We start from the raw sequence: 16,997 nt of genomic DNA, 5'->3' as shown, positions 1-16,997 counted from the left end.
CATCAATATCATGGTACACCATTCAGCAATAAAAGTGAGCAAACTACTGAAAAATGCAACTTGGGTGAATCTTAAGGGCTATACTTAGTAAAAAAGCCAACTGCAACAGATCCATACTGTATAATTCCATTTATAGAACATTCTTAAAATGACAAAAGTAGAGCTGTAGAACAGATTAGCAGTTGCCAAGGGTTATGGATGGTGGGGAAAAGGGGTGCTGTGGTGGTGTGATTATAAAGGGTAGTATGGAGACCTTTGGGATGATGAAATAGTTTTGTATCTTTATTGTGGTGTGGTTATACAAATCTCCACATGTGATAAAATGATGGAACTGTAAGCGCTCATTGTACCAAGGACACTTTCCTGGTTTTGAAGTTGTATATTGTTATGCAAATGTACAACCATTGGGGGAAATAGGGTGATGGGCGCAGGGACCTCTCTGTACTATTCTTGCAACTTTTGATGACTCTATATTTCAAAAAAAAAGATTAAAAAACTAAAAAGAGAGCTGTTGAAAATACGCAGTGATCATACTGCTTGCTCTCCATTTAAATTCCTTCAATGGTGACCAACTGCCTTGAGAGTAAAATTCTTCAATATTTTTTGAGAGAGAGAGGAAGGGAGAGGGAGGAGTGGAGAGAGGAATGGACAGAAAGAGAGAGAGATGGAGGGAGGGAGGGAGAAAGAGAGATGGATTTGTTGTTCCACTTATTTCTGCATTCACTGGTTGAGTCTTGTATGTGCCCTGACTGGGGATGGAACCTGAAATCTTGACGTACTGTCAAGATGCTCTAACCAACTGAGCTACCCAGCCAGGAGTTGGAGAATAGAATTCTAATCCTTAGTACAGCAGAAGAGTCTGCAGGCCCTCTGACTCTCTCTTGGGCAATATCAAACCACATGGGACCAGTGGACACCTTTAAGCTTCTGCCTGAGCTGTTCCTTCTGCCTGAGCTGTTCCGTCTGCCTGAAATGACCTCCCCCCGCCCCTGCCTTTTTTCTAGCCAACCTTCATCCTCTTTCAAAATCTAGTGCAAGCACCTGCTTGCCCTACAAGTTTCCCCTCTAGCTTCTCCCTTCCAACTGTGCCAGGAATGCCCCCTTTGTTTCATTATATACTTTGCCACCATCACCTGTGTTCATTATATACTGCATTGCAAATCTATCTCTACTTCTACTCTGTGAGCTCCTTGAAGAAAGAAAATGTGTCTGATTCATTTTTTCAATCTCCTACTAATTATGCAGTGGGTGCCCAGCGAACATTTGTTAAAAGCAAAACTAAGTGGGAGAATCAATGGATAGGGCAGCGTGATGCAGGGATTAAGGTCAGGACTATAGATTCAGGGGGCAGATTCCTTCAAAAATACTGTTAGAACTAATAAAAATTCAGTACAGTTGCAGGATACAATATCAAAACATAAAAATCTGTTGTTTTCATATACAGTACTAATAAACTATCAGAAAGAGAAATTAAGAAAACAACTTCATTTACAATTGCATCAAAAAGAATAAAATACCTAGGAATAAATTTAACCAAAGACATGAAATACCTGTAATATATATAATATTAATGAAAGAAATTGAAGACAAATAAGTGAAAAGATATTCCATTCTCATGTATTGGAAGAATCAATATTATTAAGTAACATCCATACTACCCAAAGCAATCTACAGATTTAATATAACCCCTTTAAATATTCCAGTGGCATTTTTCATAGAAATAGAACAAATAATCCTAAAATTTGTATAGAACCACAAAAGGCCCTGAATAGCCAAAGCAGTCTTGAGAAAGAACAAAGCAGGCATCATGCTCTCTGATTTTTAAAACAGTATGGATCTGGCTGGTGTGACTGCTAGTTGAACTTTGTCTGGTGCACCAAGAGGTTGCAGGTTTGATTCCCAGTCAGAACACATGTGGGCCAGATCCGCAGTGGGGAGCATGTAGGAGGCAGCCAATCGATGTTCTCTCTCATTAATGCTTCTATCTCTCTCTCCCTCTCACTTCCTCTCTCTCTAAAACAAATAAAGGGAAAAAAAACCCAAAACACCAAAAGTCTGATTGAAAATAGAGTAGACATTTTTCCAAAAAAGACGTAAAGATGACCAATAGGTACAAGAAAAGATACTCAACTTCATTATCAGAGAAAGGCAAATCAAAACCAAAATGAGACATCAGATAATCAGATCACAGCTGTTAGAATGGCTACACTAAAAAAGATAAGAAATAACAAATGTTGGTGAGGATGTGGAGAAAAGGGAACACTTGTACATTGTTGGTGGAACTGCAAGTCGGTGCAGCCACTAAAGAAAAGAATACGGAGGTTTCTAAAAAAAATTAAAAATAGAACTACCATATGATCCAGTAATTCCACTTATGGGTATCTATCTAAAGAAAACAAAACACTAATTTAAAAAGATATATGTACCCCCATATACACTATATCATTATTTATAATAACCAAGACATGGAAACAACCTAAGTATCCATTGATGGATGAATGGATAAAAAGATGGTTGTATATACACCATTTTATTTTTTAATTTTATTCTTTTATTTTTTAATTTTTAAACTGAATTTACTGGGGTGACATTGTTTTATAGGTTTTAATTGTACAGTTCTATAATATATCATCTATATATTGTATTCACCACCCAAAGTCGTTTCCTTCTATCACCATTTATCCCTTTAACTTTTTTTAACTCCCCCACACCCCTTTCCCTCTTATTCTTGTATTATTATTTATTGTATTATTTTCCATATAAACAACTGTAAACCTAGTTTTGCCCCACCCTGTATACATAATGGACTATTATTCAGTGATAAAAGAGAAGGAAGTCTTGCCATTCGTAACAGCATGGATAGACCATAAGGGCATTATCCTAAGTCAAATAAGTCAGGCACAGAAAGACAAATATCATATAATCTTATATGTAAAATATAAAAACAAAATAAATTAGCAAATAAAAAATCCAAACTTTCAAATACAGAAAACATTGGTGGGTGCCAGAGATGGGGACTAGTAGAAGAAATAGGTGAAGGGGGTCAAAAAGTAAAAAGAAAAAAAGAAGTACTACTCTCTACTAAAGTATAGTATATAGAATTAAGATTTAGAGTGTATATTTCTTATAATTGTCAAAATAGCTGTCTAGATTAGGGTTTATATATTTTCTATTTAAAGTTTTAACTGTACATAATACAACAAAAGATACCTACATTAAAAAAAAAAAGATTAGGACCTTGGAGTAGGAGGGTAGATCTGTCACTTATCTGGTGAGCTCGGTCAAGAGATTACACTCATCTATCTATAAAATGGGGATAACCGCAGAATCAACTTCAGAGAATAGCTAGCACAGGGCCTAGCACAAGTCAATGTCTCAATGTTAGTTGACATTAGAACAGATATTACTACACCCCATTACTGCTCCCCAAACAAATGTTTGAATTCTGAAAATATGAACTAAAATCTGGGAAGTGTAAAAGTTGATGACATGACTAATACTGGGTAAGCACCTCAGTGAAAGATATAACAGACAGGGCAATGCATAGAATTTACTTTTCATTCCAGGGTGTGGCAGGCATATGTTTCAGAAACATTTCTGAAGACATCTGCTTCACAACATATAATAGTAACAATGTTTCTGAGAGTATAGTTAAAAGTTGGTGAAACAGATTTTGATTCCAGAACCAAAGCTGAGCTGCACCCTCATGCCTAGATACAAAAATCAAAATAATAGCAGCAACAGTTGACATATACAGTATTTTAATAGCCTAACAAATTAAATCACTTACAGTTCTGTGGGGAGTAGAAATGTATATGTATATGTATGTACACACACACACACACACATATATGTATACATACACACACATATATACATAAATACATGCATATACCTATATATACCCACATATATTTTAAAAGCAATTTCAGCCCGGCCAGTGTGGCTCAGTGGTTAAGCATCACCCATGCAACAAGAGGTCACTGGTTCGATTCCCGGTCAGGACACATGTCCAGGTTGTGGGCCAAATCCCTAGTGGGGGGTGTGCAGGAGGTGGCCAATCGATGTTCTCTCTCATTGATGTTTCTATTTCTCTCCTTCTCCCTTCCTCTCTCTCTAAAATCAATAAAGAAAAAAATTTTGCAAATAAAATCAAATCAACTTTAGAACCTAATGAACATAAAAAGGTTAATATTAATGCTTCATTTTTAAGAAAAAATAAGAACTATCTCATTTGTAATCCATTTATCATTAAAATCTATTTTTACTATTCCTGAAATGTTTTAGAGTATGTGGTCTTTGCTTACAAAAGATACTAAGGTAAAATCAGCAGTGGCAGGGCTGGTGGAGGTGGTGAACCAAAAAACAAACAACAAACAAAAAAAGCAAGTTAATTAAATAACATCAAATTTGCTGAATTTCACCTTCAAACATTTAGCGAACTTCTTTAACCGTAAGGAATTCCTATGTTAAAACCGTGACTACTCTTGCTCAGTATTTTGTATCTACTAATTTATACCCCAACATATTCCAAAGAGGATTTGAGGCATCAATTAAAAACATTTTAGACTTCTGGTCAGGATGGTGGCGTAGGTTAACGCGGTATCGCATCCTCCCACAACCACATCAAAGTTACAACTAAACTGCAGAACAACCATCATTCAAAACCGCCTGAAATGATCCTGAATGGAAGTCCTACAACTACGGAATTAAAGCAGCAGCCACATCCAGACTGGTAGGAGGGGCAGAGGCAGGAGGGGCGGAGGCGCCACAGGCTGGTCCCACACCCACGTGTGGTGGATAAAAATCAGGAGGATACCTTGGCTGCGAAGGTCCTTCCTGAGGACTGAGGGGTCCCGGTACCACACCAGGTGCCCCGCACAGGGTTCCAGTGCCAAGAAGAGAAGTCCCCATAACTTCTGGCTGGAAAAACCAGCAGGAACTGAGGCTCAGGGAAGCTGAAGCGGCTGGAGCCCCAGGCAGCTCCTTAAAGGGCCCGCGCACGGACTTATTGGACTCCCTCTAAGCTTGGAGGCAGCTCAAGGGGCACCAGAGGCATACAGGGAAGAACTGAGCTGTTTGGCACTGGCGCAGGGCTGGAGAGGGGGCTTTCTCCAGGACAAATGTGCTGTCAGAGGCCTTTGTTCCCTTCGTGAGCCCTGCCCTGGGGCAGCAGACAGTCACCATACCTCGGACTCCAGCAACCTGGCTCACACTGGTAGCTCTGCCCTGGTGACTCCCTGAGGCCCTGCCCCACCCAACTTTCAGCCCCACCCAAGCTGATGCCACTTGCTTGACCATAGGATTGGCCTGTCTTGGATCCTGCTTCAGGTTTTTCCTAAATTCTTTCAAACAAGCAGCATCTGGTCTCAGTTAGCCCCATACTGCTTCTTAAGTAATACACAGAAACAAACAGGGAGGCAGCCAAAATGAGGAGACAAAGAAACAGGTCCCAAATGAAAGAACAGAACAAAACCCCCAAAAAAGAACTAAGTGAAATGGAGATAAGCAACCTAACAGATGCTGAGTTTAAAATACTGCTTATAAGGATGCTCAATGAACTCAGTGAGGGCCTCAAGAGCATAAAAAAAGGACCAGTCAGAAATGATGGATGCAGAGTCAGAAATGAAGGAGGCATTAACTGAAATAAAGAATAATTTACACAGATTCAATAGTAGAGTACGTAAATCCAAGAAGCAAACCATTGATTTGGAATATAAGGAAGCAAAAAACGCCCAATCAGAACAGCAAAAAGAAAAAAGAATCCAAAAAAATGAGGATAGTGTAAGGAGCCTCTGGGACAACTTAAAGCGTGCCAACATTCGCATCTTAGGGGTGCCAGAAGGAGAAGAGCGAGAACAAGAAATTGAAAACCTGTTTGTAACAATAATGGCTGAAAACTTTCCTAACTTGGTGAAGGAAACAGACATACAAGTCCAGGAAGCACAGAGAGTCCCAAATAAGATGAACCCCAAGAGGCCCACACCAAGACACATCATCATCAAAATGCAAAAAGGTTCAAGACAAAGAGAGAATCTTAAAAGCAGCAAGAGAAAGGCAGTTAGTTACCTACAAGGGAGTTCCCATAAGGCTGTCAGCTGATTTCTCAAAAGAAACTTTGCAGGCCAGAAGGGAGTGGCAAGAAATATTCAGTGATGAAAAGCAAGAACCTACAACCAAGATTACTCTATCCTGCAAAGCTGTCATTTAGAATCGATGGCCATATAAAGAGTTTTCCCAGACAAGAAAAAGTTACAGGAGTTCATCACCACCAAATCGTTATTATATGAAATGATGAAGGGTCTTTTCGAAGAAAAAGATAAAATATATGAACAAACAAAATGGCAATGAATACATATCTATCAACAATGGAATCTACAAACAAAATGAACAGGTAGAACAGAAACATTCTCATAGATACAGAGAACATTTTGTTGGTTGCCAGATGGGAGGGGGTTTGGGGGAATGGGTGGAAAAGTTGAAGGGATTAAGAAGTACAAATTCATTGCTAGACTGACAAACCTCAAAGGGAAAGGGGTTGGGGGGTGGGAAGAAATAAACCAAAGAACTTATATTCATAACCAATGGACACAGACAATAGTGTGAGAAAAGGCGGGAGGGGGGCGGGAGTGGGGAGGAGGGGGTCAATGGGGGAAAAATGAGGAACATCTGTAATACATTCTACATTCAACAATAAAGATTTAAAATTAAAACAAACAAACAAAAAAAAACATTTTAAGTGTCAATTCAAAGACCAATGTAAAATCGGAGGTCCACAGTTCTCTTAAAAAGTGAGATCTTGTTAGGCAAAAGATACACAAACTTGCCTCACAAATAATACATCCTCCTAGTCTGTCCAGTGTGGCTCAGTGGATTGAGCGTCCTCCTGTGGACTGAGAGGTCCCAGTTTGATTCCCAGTCAGAGCACATGCCCAGGTTGCGGGCTCATCCCTGGTAGGGGGCATGTAGGAGGAGGCAGCCAATTGATGTTTCTCTCTCACACTGATGTGTTCTATCTCTCTCTCTTCTTCTCTCTCTAAAAAAAAAAAAATCAATAAAAACATACTTAAAATAATAATAATAATAATAATAATAAATCCTCCTAATGTCTCAATGGATCTAGGACTGAGCATCAACTGCTACTAACATCCCAGGGAGCCAGGAGGTATTACCTGCCTCCAGAGAGGGGAGCACATCCCACCTAGGAAGGCACCCTGAATCTGACCAAACCTCATCTACCTCCAACTATAAATTTTCAGGGAATACACAGAAAAACACATTAAATTACATTGTAGAGATGCAGTCAATAAAACCCAACTGTGGAAATGCTTTCATTTCAACAAATACACTACAAGGAAAACAAAAAACTAGAGGGGAAATCTACAGGTTAAAATACACTTAAAAGACCTATCAACCAATCCCAATATATGGATCTCATCTGGATCCTGATTCCAATAAATAAACAATTAAAGAAACTATAAAATGTGTGGGACAACAGGAAATTTGAATATTGACTGGACATTTGTTATATTAAGAAATTATTGCTTTTCCAAGTTTACATATTTAGGATTTGGTTGAAAATAATATGAGGAGGTGAAGGTGTAAGTAGATGAGGTTAGGGATAATACAAGATTGGTAGGAGTTGATAATTGTTGAAGCTGATACTATTCTGGTGTTTTAATAAATATGTTTGAAGGTCCTCGTAATAAAAAGTTGATATAAAGACTGATATTGAAATTAGTTCACATAATGGCCAAGCACAAATTTAATTATTCTCAAAGAAAGTTATGTAAAACTGTCATCTCTTATTAACCAGAAGGATAACTACATATTAAGACCAAAATTAGCTGCCCTACTGCTGAAACAATAGTGTTAAGAAAAAAATTTTGCTTTCTGTTTTACCTTATGCATCATAAATAAATGCTTTACTCACTATTACATGCTTCATCTGGCACTTTTCTTTATCTAAAAAATTAAGTTTATTTTAAATAGGCAAATTGAAATGTATCCGCCAACATTATTTAAGGGGGCCAAACAAACACATTGTAATCTATCAACAAATTATTTAAAGTCCTGGCATCCTGAAACTTAAATCCTAAAAAAAAAAAAACAAAAAAAAAAAAACAAAGCTCTCCAGAGAATACTATGCCAAACTAGGATTATTTTTAACCCTGAAGGATCCTTAAGAGAAAAAAAATAAAAGGTTAAATGAAGAAAAACATTAAGTAAATCAGATCTTGTCCTTCTGGAACAAATTAAAAGCCAAAAGAGAACACGTGGAGTTGAGGGACCCAGGAAGACATGCTGATCTGGGGGAATCCTGTGTTCAAATTTCACCTCCCAGCTGCTTGCTTGTGAAGCAGACTACAGAAACTCTGTGAACCCTCACAAGGCTCCAATGACAATTAAATGAGAGTACCTGGACAAACTAGTTCCCTGGGCTTAGGCAACCTTTCTAGCTCTTTGCACCTCTTCCCTCCTATGTTGCCTGCCCTGGAGATCTATGATCCTGCATCCAAGCTGAATCAGGTCTGTATTATGCTTGATTCACAGCATTTTAAAAATGTTTCTAATTGGCTACTGCCAACATTTAAAAGTCCAGAGAGTGGAGTTAACAAATATGGAGTTTAAACTTCTTTTTAAAAATTACTAGGTGAGGTCCGGTTCTCCAGGGTTTCCACCACCCATCTCTCTTACACCTGGCCCTGCAGGTTGATTCGAACCCCACAGTGGCTAAGGTCCTTCCTTTACCCTACCTTTTCCCATTTCTGTACCTCTCCCTCCTTGGCAAATTTCTCATCACCCTTCAAGGCCCAACAATAGCACCAACTGTCATCTCCATGGCACAGCCCTTCCACTACAGCAGGCATTACACTATCCTGACACTAACTATGTATATGTCTGCCTTCACTGCTGGGTTCTTGGGTACTCTGTCCTCAAGGCTGAGCAGAAAGACTGACCTAAATAATGTAGAATTCAGGAACTATCTCCTAAATGTGTGGAAGAAAATTAAAGCTAAAACATTATAAAAATGTAGGAATTCTATATCACAGCTTGTTTTGAGTGTTACCAAATAAAGGGGTCAAGGACATTAAAATGTTTCATAAAATGAGAACAACCATCCAAATGCTTCCATGTTTCACAAGTTAGTCAGAAGTCACCAAATGAACTGATAAAGCATAGACAACAGGGAGGTAGGGTCATTTATTTATCCTCTGAACTGATACTACTGAGTACTTACTGCGTGCTTTCTCTAAGTACTAGGGATAAAGCAGTGTGGACAAATCAGACAACTACTGTTTTCATACAGCTACCTCCTAGTACAGGAGACAAAAAATAAACAGGCAAATAAATAGAATCAGAGTGAATGCTAGGGGTAAAAATTAAACAAAGTATTGAATTACTAAGGGATGGAAGAGGACAGTCAAGGAAGGCCTGGTGTTAAATGAGACATCTGACCAGAAGAAGGAGCCAGCTGTGCAAAGAACCTGGAGACAACGCCAAGCCCTGGAAACAGCAAGTGCATAGGTCCTAAGATAAACAAATGGGGCTGCACATTCAAGACAGATGAAATAACTGGCTGCGATAGGGCAGCGGTGCTCTTGGTTCCGGGAGTGGAAGAGGAGGTGGGCAGGGCCCGCTCTGGCCTTGTTGGGCACTGAGTGAGCAATAATGAGGCACCAGAGGAAAGTGAGGATGGGGAACCTAGGGGGATGAGAAGGGGGTTCTTGTCGCATTCACATCAATAAGAGGCAGTATCCTGCCCAGTTTTCCCTATGTGTGCACTGGGCTCCTGCCCAGGAGCTTTCCCATACATTCATATAGCCTGAAAACAACCAAAAAGAGTAGGTATTTCCAAAAGAGTAGAAATTTCCCCCGCTTTCCCAAGGGAAAAACCGAAGAATGGCGAGAGTCAGTGCCATGGCCAATGTCGCGGGAACCAGGCCCCAACTCCTGAGCATCCCAGCGCGGTGTGCAGCTGCGTGCCACACAATCTGGAGGGGTGGCCTCCACAGAACTACGTCAGCTCCAACTGAGCCAGGCCAGGGAGCAGGCCCGCTGCCCCGGCTTCTGACAGCCGGCATAGGAGGGCGGCTGCAGCAGCCGAGAGGGCAGGGCGTCGGCCGAACCGCCCACGCCCGTAGAGCAAACGGACCGCAGAGCTCGGTCCTGCGGCCCATCACCCCTAGCCGACCTCGGCCGCACGGCCCTCCCGTCGTCCCTCCCTGGCGGGACGGGGCACGGCCTGAACAGCCCCCGCCGGGCCTAGTTCGCCGCCGGGCTCACCTGGCCTCCCGCCGCTGCGCCGGGGGACAGGGAGGGCGGGTGGACTGGCGGCACTGACACTGGCGGCTCCTGGCCCGGGCTCGGCCAGCTGCCGTGCCTCCTCGGCCTCGGCCCCGCCGCCTCCGCCGCCGTGGGTGTGAGGAGCTCCGGCGTGCTTCGACCCTTCCGGTCCGGCTCCCTTCACCGCCGCCGACGCCGCGGCGCCCGGCCTAAGTGACCAATACGCCAACCAATCAGAGCGCAGAAATCCGGCTAGCGCGGCCAATAGTACCGGGGGGGGGGGCGGGCCGCTGGCGGGCGGCGGGTGAAGCTCTGGGGCTAGCTAGGTGCGTTTGAGGGTCTGCAGCAAGAGCTTGGAGGGCTGGCTGAGTCAGCTGTTCTCCCACGGGTGCCGGGGCACGGCGACCGGACACGGAGCCGGCTGGACGGAGAGTCGGATCTCGAAGCTGCAGGTGTAAAGTGGCAGGGGCGAGGCGGCTGGAGGGGGACGGAGTGGGCCCATTATGGGGAGATCCGTGGGCCTCAGCGCCTGGGACCCAGGCTTGCAACGGTCTCCGGGAGGCGGGAGGCGGGGCGGCGGGGCAGTGGGGAGCAGAGGCGCGGCCTTGGACTCCGCTGCTCCCTGTGAACCGGCTTCTAGGGGTGCGGCCATAAGTCGGAGATGGGGAGGGGGTGCAAGGGAGGTGGCCGAGTGCAGAGGAGTGTCCCCTGTCGGTCAGTGGCAGAGGGGAAGAGAGAATAGACTGGTTTGCTTGCACGGGGGTCAAACCAGCTTCAGAGAAGAGCAGGGTCGTAAATGGGAGGGAGTGCAGTGCGGAAGGCTACCTAAGTCCTGGGGTCAGTTGACACTGACCTTTTGAGGCATTTCCCCCAGCCGTCCGGCCCCTCGCTGGGGTTACAGCAGGCCTGGGATCGTATGAAATGGTGGCAAAAGCCAGAGTACTGGATGTTGTCGGATCTTTTGGGTAAGCACCGGAGGAAGAGAGTCTAGAAGGCTGGGCATGTGGCATGGAGGATGCAGGCGAGAGGGCGAAGAGGTCCTTGAATGGGGTGGGAGGACTGTGGGGAAGGAACAGGATGGCCAGGCCTGCAGGGTGGCTAGTGTGGGGGAGCAGGACTCTGCATATGGGGAGGTCAGGAGGCTGAGGGTATGGAAGTGGCAGAATTTAGGGAGGGCTGTAAGCCTGTGACCCAGAGCTAGGCTGGGGGGCACCAGAGCCTCAGAGGAGGGGTGGGGTAGAGGAAAGAATCCAGCCACGGTATCCCTCTTGGTCACCCCCACCTTGGCCACCAGAGGGAATTTCCTGAAATTGAGTATGGCTGACTGGTTCCTGCTTGAAATTGTAGCTCCTACAACTGCCCACACGTGTCTTACCCTCATCCTCACCTGCCACCTGCTCCAGGTACACAACAGAAAACAGGGAAGCAAAATTTCCAGCATCAACGATTATGGGAAACTAATGTAGTCTGGTTGTCAGAGCTGTATGTGGTTTTACCAGGGAGCACCTGTGGGTGCCTCCCCTCAGGATAGGAAAGGGTCCCTATTCCCAGACATATTCCAGCCCTGAGTTTATAGCACTCACCCCATGCAAAGTGAATACCAAAAATCACTGTACACACACACACCTGTACATATTTCATGTTGAGTTTTCTGAAAAGATTCTACTTTTTTTTTCTGGTTTATGAAATATATTGAACAGAACTGAGGTGACAAGTGGGCACTGGTCCATGCTTGGAAGAGTGTACAGAATTTTGTTTGAGGCCAGCTAGTGAGAGGGTCCTTCCACAAGTGTGATGAGAAATCAGGGAGAACACGTGAGCACTACTGACAGTTGATCTAGTCTGCCAGGTGGGGAGAAGCAGTTGAGGAAGTCCTCAGCCAGGAGGAAGCCCCAGATGAAACTGGAAAACCAGCAGGAATGTGCTGGGCCAGTAGTTTAGGTGGAAAAGGCATTCAGACTGAAAGGTTCAGAAGTGAGGACCTGCATGTTGTATTCAGTGGACCACACCTCACCTGCTGGAGATAAGAGAATTATGAGGACCTTGATTGTACATTATCAGACACTGCCTACCTCCCCACTCACATGGGCCTCCACCAAGAAGAAGAGAGTGCAGGAAGGAGAAAGAGCGCTGTATTCACTCCCTGGGAGGGGAGTGCTGGGGACACTGGAGCTGACAGATGTCCATGGCTCCAATCTCATCATCCACCCTTAACTGGCCTGGGTTGCAACAGGGCTCTCCACTTAGTTGTGCTCTTCTGGGCAAAGCATTCACTTCTCCAAGCCTCAGATTTGTGGGGATGAGTGGTGGTCTCAGTTTGATAAGGATGCTGCAAGGACTCAAGGGGGTGGGGTGCAGATCGCGCATGAAGTAGGATGAGTATCCTCATGCTGGCCTTCCTCAGCGCCTTCCTGTACTCTTCACCAGGACCAAAGATAGGCAGGGGTACAAGTCATGACTATTTCAGTTGTGTTTTATAGAAGGCCATGCTGCACTTAAATCAATGGGGACAATTGATTTGAGAGGTTTATTGTACTGGATGGGGACAGGGGTGGAGCTAGCCTTGGGACTGCAGGCTAGAGAACCAGCTGGGGCCTTGAAAGTCATCGACAAACTGTCCATTACATCTCACTCTTCTATGCACAGGCTTTCCTCTTCTCCCTGTGTCATCTGCTCTTCCACCAACCACAGAGGGTGCTCTGTCCCAAATCCAGTTTGAAAACCCCTAGAAGAGGGCTCTGATGGCCCACCCTGGGTAGGGCTTCTGAAACTCCTGGGCCTGGCAATTGGGCTCAGATAAGGACACAACAGGAACAAGGGCAGAAACAGCTGGGAAAGGCAGAAGTCTGGGGGTTTATTCACTGTTGATAAGAAAGAGGGTGCATGAGCCAGGGTCACAGCTGAGGGCTTGGGATCTGTATGAAAAGAGGGTTGTTGGGTGGCTTTGTAACTGAATGCTGACTTCAGTGGCTCTCAGCCTTCCTCTACCATGCAGCTCATAGAGCACCAGCCCCTGAACCCTTGCTGTTCTCTGGAAGTCTGACCAGCCCTAAAGCCTAAAAGAAAGGCCTGCCTTCCTCTGCCTCAATAAAAGGAAGGAAGGAAGGAAGGAAGGAAGGAAGGAAGGAAGGAAGGAAGGAAGGAAGGCCCCACTGTGTGCTCAGAACTATCCCCCCACCTTGAATCTGACCAGACAGCCCAAGGTTATGTGGCAAAGAAAACTAAGGCAATTGAACAGAAAACTGCATCTGGAAGAAATAGACTATATGGATAAGAAAATTCCCAAAGGGAAAAAAAAATATTCCAGACTTCCAAATTAATGAAAAAATATTACATCCGTGAAACAAGCAGCAGCCATTTAAAATATTATTCAGCACACAAGTTATGTGCTTGCTCTCTCAGCTGAGATGGCCTAGAAGCAATGACATCCCAGTAGCAAAAGTGCACCTCGGGCCCAAGTGTTGTCTCCAATAAAGAACTGGGTGGATTCCAGGGCCAGGGCAGGGGATGTACAAGGTGCACCTGGAGCATCTTGTAGTGCAGGAAAGTCAGGACGTGCTTACAAAGGACACTCACACACAATGCGGGGTCATGTCATAAGGGACACAAGAGCCAACTGAAAGAGCTGGAACAATTTGACAATAAAACAAGGTAGTATTGGGTTGACTCAGTATAAAATAAATATGCATGAGTTCATAGTAATATAAGTAATTTATTTAATAAAAATAAATAAAGAGTAAACACATCAGTACTGAGTTCCAAGTAATTGATGGAGATACTCCCCTCTCAATGAAGTGAAGCATAACTCCCTCCTCTATACGTGGGGAGATAAGCATAGTGACTTCCTTCCAAAGAGTTAAGTGTGGAAAGGGGGAAAAAACAAAATACCTGACAAACACTACCTCAGACAGGTGACCACATAACATAGCAGTGATAAGACATATTGATAGTATGTACCCTTGATATAAAGTGATGAGATGGGTACTTTACTTCTGGGGTCTTCCTCCTAAAGTCACATGACCCCAGTATAACCATGGGGAAAGCGCCAGACAGCCCAGCTAGTGTGGCTTAGTTGGGTGAGTGTCATCCCATGTGCCAGGAGGTCACCAGTTCAATTCCTGGTCAAAGTACATGCCTGGGTTGCAGGCTTCATCCCCAGTAGGGGGCATGTAGGAGGCAGCCGATTGATATTTCTCTCTCATCGATGTTTCTATCTCCCTCTCCCTTCTTCTCTGAAATCAATAAAACATATTAAGAAAAAAAAGAAAAGCATCAGACAAACCCAAATATTGGACAGACTGCAAAACAGCTACCAATAGTCCTGAAAACTGTAAAGGTCATCAAAAACAAAGAAAGTTTGCCCTAGCCAGTTTGGCTCAGCGGTTAGAGCGTCGGCCTGCGGTCCGGAGAGACCTGGGTTCGGTTCCCGCTAAGGGCACGTACTTCGGTTGCAGTTTGTCCCCGGCCCTGGTTGGTCGTGCGGGTGGCAGCCACTCGATGTGTCCCTTCACGTCGATGTTTCTCTCTCTCTCTCCTTCCTCTCTCTCCCTCCCACTCTATCTGTACAAAAAATGGAAAAATATCCTCGAGTGAGGATAAAAAAAAAAAGAAAGTTTGAGGAAACTGTCAGAGCCAAGAGGAGCCCAGGGAGACATGTAATGTGGTGTCCTGGAACAGGAAAAGGGTGTTTGATACAAACTAAGGAAATATGAGTAAAGTATGGACTTTAGTTAATTACAAACATATATACTATAAAATATATAAGGAGTCCCAGGGTTCCAGTGTCAGGAAGAGAAGTCCACATAACTCTGGTTGTAAAAACCAGCTTGGATTGTGGCTGAGTGAGATGGAGGGCTCTGGAGTTCCAGGTCCTTTAGAGGGCCCATACACACAGACTTACTCAGACTCACTCACTCTGAGATCCAGCACTGGGGCACCAGGGCATATGGGAAGAAACTGAGTTGTCTGGCACTGGGGTGAAAACTGGAGGGGCAGCTTTCTCCCAGACAAAAATGCTGGCAGAGACCATTGTTCCTTTCTTTGGTCCTCTTTGCAGTCACCATATCTGAATCTCCATCACCTGGCTAACATTGTTTGCCCTACCCTGGTGATTCCCTGAGACCCTGCCTCGCCCAATTTGCTGGCCCAACCCAAGCTGTTTACTATGGCTTTTCCATATGAATGGCCTGTCTCGGCTCATGTTTCAGACTTTCCTAAAATCTGTCAAACAAGCAGTATCTGGCCTTGGTGTGCTCATACCTCTCACTAAGTGGCCCCAGGCCCAGCACTAGCAGCAGCTGACTTTGGTTTGCAGCTTGGCCTGTCCTGAGCACCTTCAAGCCCAACACAAGTAGCAGCCATCTGCAGATTGGTTTGTAGCTCATGCAAGGTGGCCTGGGCAGGGTGCAGGTGACAGCTTACCTTGGTATGTACCTCCTGAGAGGCCCCAGAGTCAGTATACCTCATGGACAGCTTCAGATTTCGTTGAAGAACCACTCAACAACCACTCAACATCCTCCACAAGGGACACACTTAAGGGTCAGATTTAGCAGGCACCAGAGTCCCTCTGAAGGAAGTTCTGCTCCATGGGATCAGCCACTGCACAGCTGATCCTCCACGGTTGTGGCCAGTTTTCCCAGCCAACTGTCCTGGGGGTGGGGGTGGGGGAATCCCTCCCATTGAAGTGCTAGCAGCAATTAAGGCCCAACTACAACAAGAGGGTGTACACAGCCCACATGGGGTAGGAGGGCACACCTGGAGTACCCATCTTGAGTGATCAGAGAGGATGTGCCACTGGACTCTACAGGACATCTACATAAGACCACTCAAGCCCAGGAGACATAGCAGCTCTACCTAATACATAGAAACAAATACAAGGAGGCAACTAAAATGAGGAGACAAAGAAACATGTCCCAAATGAAAGAATAGAACAAAACTCCAGAAAAAGAACTAAACAAAATGGAGACAAGCTATCTACCAGATGCAGAGTTCAAAACACCAGTTATAAGGATGCTCAATGAACTTAGGGATGAGCACTTAGTAAATTATATAATGTCTTATCACTGAAACTAATATAGTACTGGATGTCAACTGTAATCGAAAGATAAAAAAGTATTTAAAGTAAAAGTAATTCAAGGAAATTTTCCATTGTGTAACCACTACACTATACACCTGAAACTAATACAAGATAATGTTGAATGTAAACTATAATTTAAAAAGATTTTTCAAAATATTTTTAAAACCAAAAAAAGGAAAATTTACCAGACCTGAGGAGCATGAATTACCAAACTGAAACCAGCACTCAGTGAAAAGAGACAAAACACCTAATTGGGATATTTCAGAACATGGAACAAAACAAGAAAATAAAAAGTCACCTACAAAGACACATCAGTGTGACCCTGGATCCCTTGACTACAACACTGCAAACAAAATACGGGAGCATTACCTTTACAATTCTGAAGGAAACTTTTTTTTTCTGACCTTGAATTCTGTATTTAGTTAAACCCCCAGTCAAGTGTGAGGAATAAGGTCATTTCCAGACTTGCAAAGTCTCAAAAATTTTACCTCTCAAGCACCATTACTCTGGAAGGATATATTCCACCAAAACAAACAATAAAACTCAGAGGGAAAACATGAGAGACAGGAAGAAGGAGACCAACATGAGAGATGACAATGATCCTTTGGTGGGTGGTGAAAGGTGACCCCATGAT

General features: G+C 44.0%; 1 protein-coding gene across 1 annotated transcript in view; it reads right to left on the bottom strand.

The window, feature by feature from the left end:
• Positions 1 to 14,750, bottom strand: part of MAPK9 (mitogen-activated protein kinase 9) — a 72,900-nt gene extending 58,150 nt beyond the window's left edge. The window contains exon 1 of the mRNA XM_036239615.1: positions 14,731 to 14,750. The gene's annotated coding sequence lies outside the window, so the exon portion shown is untranslated. The remainder of the gene's footprint in view (positions 1 to 14,730) is intronic.
• Between the last annotated feature and the right edge of the window lie 2,247 nt (positions 14,751 to 16,997).

The sequence above is a fragment of the Molossus molossus genome, unplaced genomic scaffold (genome assembly GCF_014108415.1).
Source record: "Molossus molossus isolate mMolMol1 unplaced genomic scaffold, mMolMol1.p scaffold_m16_p_4, whole genome shotgun sequence".
Classification (NCBI taxonomy): Eukaryota; Metazoa; Chordata; class Mammalia; order Chiroptera; family Molossidae; genus Molossus; species Molossus molossus.
Note: the sequence above shows the minus strand (reverse complement) of the source record. Positions and strands in the feature narration are given on the sequence as shown.